Here is a 13,516-nt window from a genome sequence, read left to right as displayed (position 1 = left end):
ACTTTGAATTAGTGTAAACATTTGGCCAAACTCCCAGTTTGATGTACATATATGAACTTGTCACCTTTGGACCAACGATTGTCTCCGTTTCTAGAAAGAGAGAAGAAAAAAACATTTTACTTTTCTATAATTTTTTAGGCCGAACTATGCGTTTGAACTGATGATTGTCTCACGTTTCTCTTTGTTTCTTTTAAACAGCTACATCTATTCTACTCAGGGCCGGCCCTGGGTAAGCCCACCAAGCCCCGAGGCTAGGGCAACCTAGGGTCGGGGGGGCCAACCAAACCTCAGATACACATGAAGATAGGGAGAGGAGTTGAAGGAGGGGAGGTCGTCGTGGAGGGGAGGTCGTCGTGGGGCAACCCACGAGGAGGAGTTGAAGGAGGGCAGGTCGTCATGGAGGGGAGGTCGTCATGGGGCAACCCAGGGCCGGGGCTAGGGCTAGGGCAACCCAAACCTCGGGGCCGACCCTTATTCTACTATATTTTTCTTTTTATATCTTCGTCTATTAATCTTATTATCTTTTTTTGGTAGAATTAATCTTTTGATCTTAACAATGGATAAGTTTATTCTTTGTCCATAGAAGATAAGCAACCACAATTCTTATTGATAATGTCTAGCCATTTTTCTTTTTTCACTACCTTTCGAAGCTTAATTATAAAGCTTCCATTTATAGAGACGTACTTATACAAAATGTTTAAAAAAAGTTGAAAGAACCATTTACTTGTATGTTATCCTCAACAATAGCTTTCGCGGATAACATTATGAAGAATTTGGAAAGAAATCAAATAAAACGTTTTCAAAAACTCCCTCACTGTTTAACCTACCAATACTATGTTGGTGTTTTTTTTTCATATTAGTCCCTCAAAGCTTAAGTATCTTGAGATAACTCCTAAGTAAGTTCCCTAAATCCTCCTCAAAAAGTTAGCATTATCGTTAACCACAACTTAACACTTGTAACATTTCCAATCCTCGTCTTCATTATAAAATTTTCTGCTGCACGAGCTTGTCACCTCGAAACCTGAAATCACTGCAAAGAAAAGATTAAATAACAGATACTAAAAGAAAAATGCCAAAAGTCGATCGAGAAGGGAGAGGAAAGCAAGCGAGAGGAATGAAAAAGAAAATTTGAGAAAAAAACGAAGGATTTAGGTTGGATCCAAGGGATGAGATGATTGTTACAGAGGGGCATTTTTATATGTTGTTTACGCTAGGATAAATAAATTTGTTGTTTACATTTAAAGATCAAAATTTCCATCCATTAAAAAAGTTAAATTTTCCTTGAGAGGGGGACAAGATTAATTAACTTTACTCGGGCAGTGTCTTACAAATAAAGAACTAGTCCAAAAAGTAGCTTGATTGGTCTCCAGTGCAAGCCTAGCTAGCATCAAATCACAAGATCCTCAACCCTTTGGCTTTTCTCTCAACAAGAGGGCAGAGGGATTAAAATCACCTCTCGATCTTAAATTACATAACACATCAAAAACATTAGAAATCCATAAAAGTAAAACTAATTAAGAATGGCACGCACAACCCATGCAGTTAAAACTAATAATTGTCACATAATTAAACAATTCGAAGTTAAGAAGAGGGTTTATCAATTGACATACCTCTATAAAGAACTCCAAAGAAGAAGAAGAAGAGGAAGAGGAAGAGGAAGAAGAAGCAACAAATGGAAATCTCCGAAGGGAACGCATGATCTTGCTAAGTAAAAAAGCAAACACACAAGTGTTGGAGATACATTAGATCAATGCGATCCCTTTGGAATTCTCCATTAGCTACTTGGAAGAGTACTAACAAGATCTCTAGCTAGAGTATATATCTTTGACTCTCACTCTATAGCTCTCCCTCTAGATATTTCTACATGATATGGATTGAGGTTTAAAGAATGGGAATGGAGAAGAGCAAAGGGGTTACTTATATAAGAGAGAGAGAGAGAGAGAGAGAGAGAGAGAGATGTTAGGTGGTAGCTCACACAGGGGACGTGAGAGTCCGGGGTCAATTCGGAGGATGCCATGACCCATCCTACTGAAATGATCCATAATGTGCCCATTTTCCTATGGATTTGGATCATCTTCACTATAAAAAAGAAAGAAAAGAGGAGATAAGACTAACGGTTTTGAAACAAAGAGAACTAACATAGCTCTCTAAATCAAGGTGTCACACACTGCTTCGACTCATTCATCAAGAGTATAATGATAGTATAATGATCAGGTGACGAAGAGTATATTTCAACCTGATCAATTCATTGTGAGACACTCTCTTTTTTTGCTTTATTTTGGGTTATTTGGAACGATGGTCACTATATTTGTCTCATAATTGAACGTTCATACATACATTTTAATCACTTAGATGACCAGTCACGTAATTAAATCCTAATTGGATCATTAGTCACTTCTAACATTTTTCATCAAATTGAATTGTATATTTTCATTAATTTTGAAGTAATACATTTTACTCAATCTATCCCAAGTTAATATTTTCAAGAAGAAAATGTCAAATGCAATACAATTATTCAATACAAGTTGTCTAATATGCCACAAACATCACAAAGTTTATTTCCATGAGTGATCAAGTGTTATGCATAGGAATAAATTTGTTATGTGAAATTATCAAGACTTTTTTATATCAGCTCAGCAAAATTCATTAACTTAATTGGAAAAAATATATTACAGGTGCTTAACGATCCAACTAATATTTAATTGCATGACCAGTCATCAAAGCAATTAAAATATAGGTATGAACGTCTAATAATGAGATAAATACAATGACTAGTGATCCAATTAACCCTTTATTTTTTTTTTTGGCTTTATTGTAAGGGGTAGATTTCTCCATGATGTAGTAGTAAATGTTGCATGCAACATTTATCGCAAAAATTGACTTCAAATTCAATATTTGGATATCTGCAATTATATTGTAGGATTTTTAAATGCAATTTTAGCATTTGGTTGAAAACAATTAGGCAAAAGCTACAAAATTTTGTCATATAAGGAAACTTGGGTGTATATGATTTTTTAATTTGGATTTAAAAAGATGTGATGAGGTGGACTTATTTTTATTTTTTAATTCCCTTTTTCTCAAGCCTATAGCTTTGCCTCCCACCAAATTGGTCATAGAATTTGTTGCAAGTTTTTCCTACAAAATACAACTTTGTTTATCTTTCATAATTACAAAGTTGTAAACCAATTAATGTACTTTCAAGTCTGATTGCTTTATTTACATTTGTACCATTTCCATCCAACCAAACAACCCATAAATGTAGAAGTAGCATGCAAAAATGATGCAATACCATTGATTAAGAAGATATAGGGTAAATTTATGGGGTATAGACCTAAAATGTAGTGTGAATTAAAGTAACAAATATGTTTTATTTTGTAATTATTTTACATGTATAACCAATGTTGTTCATATTCTTTTGATAATAGAATGTTTAACTCTTAAATTCCCAACCAGACACGACAACTCTAAAGTTTTGGTGAGAATTAGTGGTTATATTCTTATATTCTAATGTGCCATTGCCGGTTGAGTGCCTGTTTTATCGGTCAAAACCTTGACTCACGTAATAGTACTATCAATTTTTAGAAAATCTGCTTTAAATTTGTAGCTGATAGGATTTGAACATGGATTGCTCTGATATCATATAAAAGTCTCAATCAGTACACCTAAACTCCAAAGTATAAGTGAGTTCTTATGGTTATATTTTTATACTCTAATGTTAACTTAAATTACTTTACATAGGTCCCCCACATGTTCCTTCTCCAAATGCTTTAAATGGTCCATATGCTTGCCTTTGTTTCGAAACTGAACATTTCCAATTGCATAATATGGGAAAATATATCATGTTCTTATTTATTGCTTTTGTAGTCTTTCAAGCACGATTTTAAGTGGAGCAATAATTATCTGGAGCAATGTATAATCACTTCTTCTGCTTGTTTTCTGGAAGATAGAAAATAATGAGGGTTTTTTCAATTCTAAGAGAGGAAGGAGATTTTTTTTTCTTCTTCTTAAATCTAGATAGTGCATGTGCAATATTAATAAAGAATGAAGGTATATATGCTGTTAAATCATAAAATAGTATAGATGTTTTCTGTGGTATTTAATAGGACAGGAATTTTTTTCTGCTCATGTCAATAAATAGAATAATTGTTAGTAAAAATAGTACAGATGGGTAAGTGTAATTTATCCTAAGAATTTCTGTTCAGGGTGAAGTACTCATAGATTGTGTAAATTCTATTTTCCATTATCATATGACTGTTCCATTACATGACACGAATTAGGTTTGATACACCTGTGAACTAAATTTTGTCAATGACATAAGAAGATGATTTCAATTCCATGACTCTCAGATTCATGGACTATAAAAAAAAACATTTCAAGAAGACAAATCAATCACCAGGATCTACATTAATATACAATTTTTTTTAGCAGTTTCTAATGTCTTGGCTAATTACATTATACTTTTAATCAGTCTAACAAAACTAGAGTACTTAGTTTTCTTTTACCCTTTTCGCTTAACGAATATATACTCGTAGTTACTTGAGTATAGTGTATTATAGAAATTCTATTTTGAGCTACAACTAATTCGCAAAGTCTCCGTAAGATGGCTAAACACAGTGGCGGATCCAGAAAAAATTTCTTGAAGGGACAAACAACAAGTTCCTATTTATCTAAAAATAAAAATATATTATTATAAAATCATAACACCTAATAGAGAGATGCAATTTAATACGCTTTTATTGGCTTAACGCATCATATTTTGCCTATAGTCAAACAAAATTGAGAATTTCACTAATAAGTTACTTAAATAGGGTAAATTCAAGTGGGTTGCTAAGGGGTGCAAATGTTCTAAAACTAGGAGGGGCGGATTGCAAGTCGAGGGGGGGAAAAAGTAAACATGCAATTTCCAAATTGTTAGGGGTGGAACAAAACCCCTAACTTGTAACTAATTAGGTCCGCTCCTGGCTAAAAACAGATTCATGGTGTAGAACTTTTGAGGTGGGTTCGCAATTTAATTAGTAAATATACAAACTTTAGCATGTAAAAATTTATTACATGCTTCATGTGACCACGCACCGTCAGGGACCACTAAAGCAAAAGCCGAAGTAGCCCTCATCTACGGAGTGCGGCGATGGACGATGAGCCCAACAGAGGAGGACAAGGCCTCGTCAAGAAAGTGATCTTCGCGGCGCATTTTATCGTCAACCTTTTATATTTCCCCCCCACGAAAAAAAATTCCCTCTCAGCAGGCGTGGCCAACTCTCTGTTGCTTCAAAGTATAGGTGATGACACGGCAATAACGTATAAGATTCATCCTTAGTTTGCATAAAATTTATAATATTATATAAGTATACTATTAATTATTTTAATATATATATCATGAATTATTTTTATTAAAACTCCCGTAAACTTTTAAAATTAGTAAAAAGCAACATACGCCGGCAAAAAAAACTACGTGCTATTTTTGATTGTAGTAGTTACCTAACACCAGCGTCAAGTTCATGATACGTCAGTGGTTTTATGAGAAAATTAATTAGAATTCAATAAAGCTTATGATATTTGATTTATTAATAATTTTTATAGCGTGTAACCTTAAGAGAAAAAAAAAGAGATCTTTTATTAAGATTTTGAAAATGTATATTTGAAAAACTTATGCAAACCCGATTGAATGGATGCAAAAACAAAAGCTCACATAGAATATTTAATTTTAAAAAAAAAAGCTAACCATGAACAGCAAAGCAAACTCTCCTTCTCAATGTGCAAAATGACAAGCAACCAAGATTTTGGATCACACAAAACCAAAGGAAATAGTGTGTCGAGTTTTCAATCAAACATCAAATAACCTTATCAATGTTCCCAAAAAATTTCACTTTTACATGAGACGTATACCATAAAAAAATAAAACAAAAATGACGTCCCTCACCTTTCTAGATATTTTCTCACTGGGAGCTTAGGTTGCTAGATTCCAAATATCAAAAAAAAGTAATTTTGTGGTAGTTTGCTTTCAAAGTGGTTCCAAATCCTAGAACCACATGCCCAGGGAATATACCCACAGTCCACCAAAATAAATAAATAAAAGAGGAGGAGGAGGGTGGCGGTTTTTGTGTGTGTGTGTGTTGGGTTGGGGTGGGGTGGGGGGGTGGGGGGTGGGGTGGGGGGGGGGGGGGGGTGAGATTTAGGCTCTTCTACTTTAGAAAATGGACAATTTGGAGCACTTATTTAGAGCATGACACCAAGGACCAAACTATATTTTTTGCAGGGGATGTAGTCCGTCGTAGCAAGGAAAATTTCCGTACTCTGTTAAAATCATGATGTTATGAAATTCATCCATGACATTCATCCTTCTGATGGTATCCCTGTACCTAAATCCTAATTAACTTGAAGGAAAATAATGAAAATTCCACCCCGCATATCAAACTTCTGACATGAATTTAAGTGTGAATTTCGTGCATCGAACATTGGATTCACACAGCAGGATCTTTTTATTTTTAAGTCCGTCAATGGGACTTGATTTGAATCGATATGCTACCACATTAAAATCTATTTTCGCATCAAAACATCAAAGTCACATTGACAATTAATCGCTATCATGTTAATACTTAACCCGAAGAAACTCAAGACCACAATACTCATCACCCTCGCCTTTGGTAACTAATTTATTATTGCTTGAAGTATACCAATTAAACTATCAAAAGAATCTATGATTGGTGCATGAGATAACCAAAGTTTCTCCAAATACAAGTGCATACTTGTGTACAGCTGTGCCCATAATCTCTCTCTCTCTCTCCCTCTCTCTCTCCCTCTCTCTCTCATACATTTTACAACCGTGCTTTTTGGCTCGCGCTTTAACGCCCGAGCCAACTCGCACATGAAACAGGGGGTGGTCCCCACTGACACAGTGGGGACCACCCCTGTTTCACGAGCGAGTTGGCTCGCGCGTTAAAGCGCGAGCCAAAAATCTTTTTCCTACATTTTAGCTTCACTTCCCTCAATGGGGTAACACAATGGACCCACATTCACATGTCACTTTTCCCTAGGATGCTTCTTTCCTAGTACTTTGGATTTTTCAAAGCTTGTGCATGGATTCAGTAACGTAATGTAAATTTTCAAAATTTACAAACAAATGAGTAGAGAAGAAGAAAGAGACTCGTGCTCTCATTTAGTTTCCAATGCCTCTCAAGGCCAGCAAAGGTTGCAATCAAACAGCAACGTTGATAGGAAGAATGCGAGCTATCTATCAAGAAAAAGACACGCATTTGCTTCTCTCTCCTCTTTCCCTTTCTAGCATATAAAAGGGGCTTGGTTAGAATTGACTGTTTAGTGCAAAAACAGAGGGGGGGGGAGAAATGTGAACTGCTAGTAAGCAAAATTTATTAAAGATTTTTTTATCTGATGTAACCCCACAAGGATTCTGAGACAAAAAACACTTTTACTGTTGGTGTTTTCTGAAGGTAAAAGTAATATTAGCCACCATAATCAAGATGGGTAGACAACATAGACAATGACCATTCCCTTATCCTCCCAGTAAAGTAATGAAATAGTGACAATAATGCAAAGCATTTTAGTTACCTCCATTTTCTTGAAGTAAAAAAGGTGATAACATTTTCTCTAAATGTATTAGTAGCTAGCCCTGAACCTATATTCTTTTACAAGATTAGCATTTTTGTGGTTATTAGATTTTGTTATTTGATTTAACCCTAGTAAACCACTTTACTGCTGGTATTTTCTGGTGGTAAAAGTAATACTTACCCACCAAAAATGGGTACACAAGATAGACGCTGACCATTCTCCGGTCCTCCCCAAAAATGTAATGAAATGGTGATGAGATAAATGCAAAACATTTTAGTTATTTCTATTTTTTGATGTAAAAAGGTGAAAAACATTTTCCTTAAATATGTTAGTAACTAGTCTTGAATCTATATCCTTTTCCAAGATGAGCATTTTTTGGGTCATTTAATATTGTAATTTGACTTGGCCCTCAAGGATGTTGAGACAAAATCATTTTACTGTTAGAATTTTCGGATGGTAAAAGAAATATTCACCCACCCAAAATGGGTATAAAACATAGACAATGATTATTCTCTAGTCCTCCCTGATAATGAAATAAAATAGTGACAATAATGCAATTTTTTTGATGTAAAAAGTTGGAAAAACATTTTCTCTATATACATTAGTAACCCAGTCTCAAACCTATATCCTTTTCCAAGATAAGCAAGTGCCCTACCGACGCTACAAGTGCCTGTCATTTTAGTGGATAAAATTTATTTTTTCATAATTACTCACGATGCTCAATCTTAGAAGATATTTTTATCTTTTATCATTTTTTAATAAACCTCATGGAAACAAAATGTATGTTATCAATCATCTTGGACTATTCTTTTTTCCATCCAATAGAAGGAGGAAACTGTGAGAAGCAAAAGAGCCAAGCAGTTTTCAAAAGAAAAATCAACTAAGCTTCAAAAGAAAAATGAACTACCAACCACTATTGAAAACAAGTTGATTTTTGTCTGATCATTTTCATATTAAACATGCAATTTAATTCTTCCATGAGTACTCGATGTGCTAAACTTCAAAAGAAAAATCGACTACCCACCACTATTGAAAACAAGTTAAAACCTCAAGAGACGTTGCAACTTGAGTTGAAATTGGAGGAAAGTAGGTGAGAAGGAAGCACAAAAGAGACACAAGGGAGTAGAAAGGGGAGAAGAAATAGGTCACACAATCACAAGTGAAAGCGATGGCTTATTTTTGTCATTAATAATTCAACACAGTTAGTTCAATGGTGCAACAGTTTCCCCTAGTAAGGAAACACCAAGGGGCAAAGCAAAAGCTTCATGTGCATCCCAATGACTCATGGTACTCATGTGATGAGAGTGCCATGCACTAGATTTTTTTTTTTCTCCGCTCGCCATGGGGCCAGTGTGCACCTTCATAGCCTCACACGCTGGTCCCACCGGATTTATGACACTCATGAGAACATGACACGCTGGTCCCACCGGATTCCTACAGAGGTTCCTCCACAGAAACTCATGTACGGTATAAGCAAGAACATGACACTTATTTTATTATTAATTCTAAATCATACAATCAATATGCAATATCAATGCAATCAAAATATTAGTTCAGTCATAATATTGATCGGTACAATCAGAATATTGCATCAATGCAATAATGTTATTGTATCAGTGCAATCATCAACTTTAAATATGTGTTGGGACACATATGTTTTCCTTCCTCCTATATGATATTATAAAGGGACTCTCTATTGGACTTATTCCACTATTGTTTGCCTTCTTAGTTGAATTTGAGAGAGCAATGCTCTATAAGATGAGGCCTGGCTGAGATTTGGTACGGGTCTCTGTAGTGATTCTTGTTGCATATCAAGAGTCTTTGAGATTTTGAGTCCTATAAGATTCGAGGGGCATGTTTCACGAAATTGCAGAGGCTTGCTGATATTTTGGAAGAGCGCAGACACAGTTGGACTCAAGTACAGGGGAAAGAAATTCCGATAGAGGATCTGTATAGAAAATTATAGAGGGAGAAAGGAGAAAGTGATACATGTTCCTTTAATAATTTTAAATTAACCCAAACAATGTATAAAACCAACCCAAACAATAAGTGCGAACAATGATATTAAATTTATAATATCAGTGCAAACAGAATAATGAACTAAGGCAAACAACAACTTTAAGATTGGTAGTGGGATATTTGATGGGCCCTGTTGTTTAAATGGTAAGGAGATTGTGAAGAGGTTGTTGTGATGGAAGTGACATTATGCACAGGGTTGTTCTGTTGGAAGGTCAAATGCTTGTGTTCTCTTTCTTAACAAATCTCAATCTATTAAAATCAGAAAAAGTGGTCGTTGTGTCTGCTAACCTTTTGTCTCGACCAACAGCACTAGCTGAATGTGTTTTGGTGCTTGCTCCAATGGTTCCCTGCTTAGCATAGTATGTGGTGTAGTTAGAACTCTAGAAAACAAAACCTACACACTAAGTGTAGAGCAAAGTCAACAAAATGTATATACAAGGAATTTAAGTGACGACAGAACATAAGAAAACAAACATAGAGATGAGAAAGAGCAGAGACAATGAGCAGCTTACTGGCGTAGACCACCAGAATCAGATTCAAGAAATAATTATGTTGCCACTTGACACTACAAAAGTTCATCATGAATCAGCACAAAAGAATGTATGCTACAAAAAAAAAAGTGCAAGGGATCTCAATCTTATTAAGAAGCAAAAGTATATAATGGAATCAAACTCTAGACTTTCTGGCACAAATAGGAAAGATATATTCTCATATAGATGCAAGAGACAAAAATCATCACATTCCTACACAATAATAACTAACAAGATAGCCTTGCTTACAACTAAACAAGTTGAAACAAGCCCACCATAGAAAACAAATTAAGGATGCTCTCAACTCCAGGGTTTAGGGTTCTTTTGAAATAAACAACAGATGTGTTCCATAAATAGTTAATAAAGGTACAATGATGAAATTTTGGAGCAAAAAAAGAGAATCTATGACACTGATGCGATGATCCCCATAGTGATAATTCATATAAGCTTGAAGAAATTGTTGGATAAATTTACCATCTGAGTCTTTGGACTATGGTAGGGGTTAGAACTTCATGTTTACTTCTCTTCCTGCATACAAGTACTTCCGACTTTGTCTCAGATGCAAGCGATAGTGTTTCCTCCTATAAAACTATAAAAAGAAATTTCAAGATTAACACTAATTCCGAGAAACAAAAAATTATGAGACGGCAGTGACCAAAGAAAGCGCTAAATGATGAACTAGACACTAACAAGACATGGGTATATGTACAGCTAAAGGATTAATCTAAAAAAAAGTAAGACAAAAAGAAAAGCTTTAGAAAGCATCAAGGAGCTGAGGGGAAATGTCAGGCTAATTAAAATGCTTACAAAAATGAAAATAATATTATTGCTAACAGGAGCAGAAAAGTTAATGACCAATATAGAATATAAACAGAATAAATGAAATATACAAATTAGAGTTAGGTAAATCCATGTGGAATATGTAAAAATTAGAGAGAGTCTCAAACTTGCTTTGTCTTTTAACTCTTCTTTTGAGAGGTCTCATGTCTCCTCCCCATAAATTAGAATCATAGATGCTGTTTAGGTCAAAATCACTCTTCTCTGCTAGCTACACCTAGCTTTCTTGGGATGTCTGCTGCTTGATTCATCACAAAAAGCTGGAGTAGTGTCTGGTTCTCCATCTTTACTTGATCTGCCAAAGTAAACAGAAATTAGGAGCTGAAAAATTCTTTTCCATAAGAGATCCATCAAAATGTAGAGCAAGACTCCTATCAACTTAAGTGGATAGGAAATAGTGATCCACCAAACTTTTTAGCCACTTATTTATTAATATAAAAAGTCTCTTCATATCATGCAAGGATCCCTAGGCGAGATCCATGGATAAAAAGTTTGGTGGATCACTATTTCCTATCCACTTAAGTTGATAGGAGTTTTCACCTCAAAATGTATTAAAAAGTAAAATATGAGGTAACACCACTTAAGAAGTAAGAACAAAATAAGCAATATGTGATAGTTTCTCAAAAAGTAATAACTTCAGTAATCTTTCTGTACTGGATGTAACTGAAGCAACAGGCATTTCTTTGAGAATTTAAGTTTGCTTTTATCTGAAGTGAATAGAATGCATGTCTTGCATGATATCTAGTAAGTTTCCAGCGATCATTTTGAAAAATAATATTTTTTTTCTCTTTTGAGAAGTAAATCTAGGCCGCAGGTATAATTATGTTGCTATTTTAAGACGAAGCAAGAGAACTAAGCAAATGCATAGACCTGCATGGTGCAGGTTAGCATAGAAACGAAGAAATAAGGGCATATTTTAGCATCTTATCTCTCTTCATGGCAAATGGAAAGGAAAAGAGTAATGAACAGTCATTGACCGCTTGCATGGGAGATAAAATGATTTCGGAGGCGGTTTATTCAGCTTGATGCAGTCAAATTGTACCATTCACCTCCTGAAAATAAGCAATCATGGCTCTCTGGTTATCGGGTTTTCAGCATATGCAATAAAGTACACACTTCAATCTCTCAATAGCTGCACTAAACAAGTATTTTGACCTTGGAAATCCAAAACACTGAATGAGATGTCAATGTTCACTTATTCAGTCCGAGTACCTTCATTTTCTTCTCAAAATGGACAGAGGATTCACCGTCAGTTACACAAGTTTAAACATCTCTGTACCTCTTGTTTCTTGAGCCTTATACAACCTGCATCAAGAAAAAAGGAGTAGAAATTAACCAGCCAAATCCAAACTTAAACTAAAATGTGACCATGGGAAACATATCTCACCTTGTTTGCAGTATCTGCCCACTTAAAACCGATAGCTTACTTCCTGATTTCTTGCATGCAATGATCCGCGGATGGTAGTCCAATTGCTAAACCCTGAAGCACCAACAATGAAAGACAATAAAAAATCCAAAATGACAACAGGTGAACAAGCGAGACTAAGAACTTATTATCATGAACCTTGAGTTAACAGAGACAATATATGCAGGCAAGAACATGGATATAGCATCAAGAGAGTATGTGATCAATAAAACACTAGTCTTTTGCCAAGCAACACATCTAAATTTCACAAAATAGGTAGTCTTCCAAATGATCCCCTCGTTTTTGGAAAAGATATCCTGCAACAGTTCAGTTTTTTAGAACATTTACATGCCATGTTAGGTTTAAAAAACCACCCAAGAGAAATCTTCTAGAGGACCTCCCCAACTCAAACCCTCATTGCACATGCACAATATCATAAGCAGATCTCCCCTAGTTAACCGTTGTCAATGTAATGGGCGACCAATGTGTTAGTGTATCCACAACAAGTAAATCCTTGACAAGCTGCATCATGAAATTTCATCTGAAAGTAGGATCATAGTTAAGGAAACATAAGAGCAGAGAACGGAACGGATGGAAATCTATACTTCTCAGCGCAGCTTAAAAGAATGGATCAGTGATACATTAACTTCCATAAGCCAGAAATTTACTTATCTACTGAGGCTGTCCTTATTGCAAAAGTTCTTTCTCCGTAGAGTGAACATGTTAATGACCAAGAAGCGATTGGCATAAAGTTTTTTGGTAATTAGTTCATTTAACACATAAAACGAATAGATTAAAAGATGGAGAAAATTTACCCAATATTAGACAAGTTACTATATGAGAATAGTTTGCTGGGTACCACATTGGAAGATGAAGCAGTTGTGACTCATTTGTCTTTTTACAAATAAAACTTGACGATGTATTTCAGCCTTACTATTTTGGTCCCACTCTCCCACTTTTCCCATATAACATGATTTCATATCATTTATGTTTCCACAACTAAAATCCTAATGCTACTTCATTGTCCCTCTGCTTCTTCCTTTTTCTGCCCTTTCACTTGATCTCCCCTCCCCTCAATCCCAAGCCATTTCCCCATTCCTCTGAGTCTCTTCCCTTCCCTCCTGCCCTCCTGCTCTCTCAAGCCTGTCTTTCCACCCTT

The 13,516-nt window shown here is 35.3% G+C and overlaps 3 long non-coding RNA genes across 6 annotated transcripts in view; all 3 read right to left on the bottom strand.

Annotated features, from left to right (window-relative positions):
* On the bottom strand, positions 685-1,990 carry LOC109819752. Its single transcript, XR_002241621.1, has 2 exons — positions 1,611-1,990; positions 685-1,461 (listed from the first exon to the last, which is right to left on the bottom strand). It is a non-coding gene; the product is annotated as an uncharacterized LOC109819752 (long non-coding RNA).
* On the bottom strand, positions 9,037-10,703 carry LOC109819751. Its single transcript, XR_002241620.1, has 4 exons — positions 10,590-10,703; positions 10,098-10,150; positions 9,874-9,932; positions 9,037-9,514 (listed from the first exon to the last, which is right to left on the bottom strand). It is a non-coding gene; the product is annotated as an uncharacterized LOC109819751 (long non-coding RNA).
* Positions 10,711-13,516, bottom strand: part of LOC109819744 — a 16,396-nt gene continuing 13,590 nt past the window's right edge. For 2 of the 4 annotated variants that reach the window (XR_002241617.1, XR_002241597.1), the window contains 3 exons: positions 12,340-12,432; positions 12,165-12,257; positions 10,711-11,247 (listed from right to left, as the gene is read on the bottom strand). This is a non-coding gene — a long non-coding RNA (uncharacterized LOC109819744). Of the gene's footprint in view, positions 11,248-11,929; positions 12,005-12,107; positions 12,258-12,339; positions 12,433-13,516 lie in introns of all 4 variants that reach the window. The other 2 variants (XR_002241606.1, XR_002241598.1) reach the window with 2 other exon arrangements.

The sequence above is a fragment of the Asparagus officinalis genome, chromosome 1 (assembly GCF_001876935.1).
Source record: "Asparagus officinalis chromosome 1, Aspof.V1, whole genome shotgun sequence".
Lineage (NCBI taxonomy): Eukaryota > Viridiplantae > Streptophyta > Magnoliopsida > Asparagales > Asparagaceae > Asparagus > Asparagus officinalis.
Note: the sequence above shows the minus strand (reverse complement) of the source record. Positions and strands in the feature narration are given on the sequence as shown.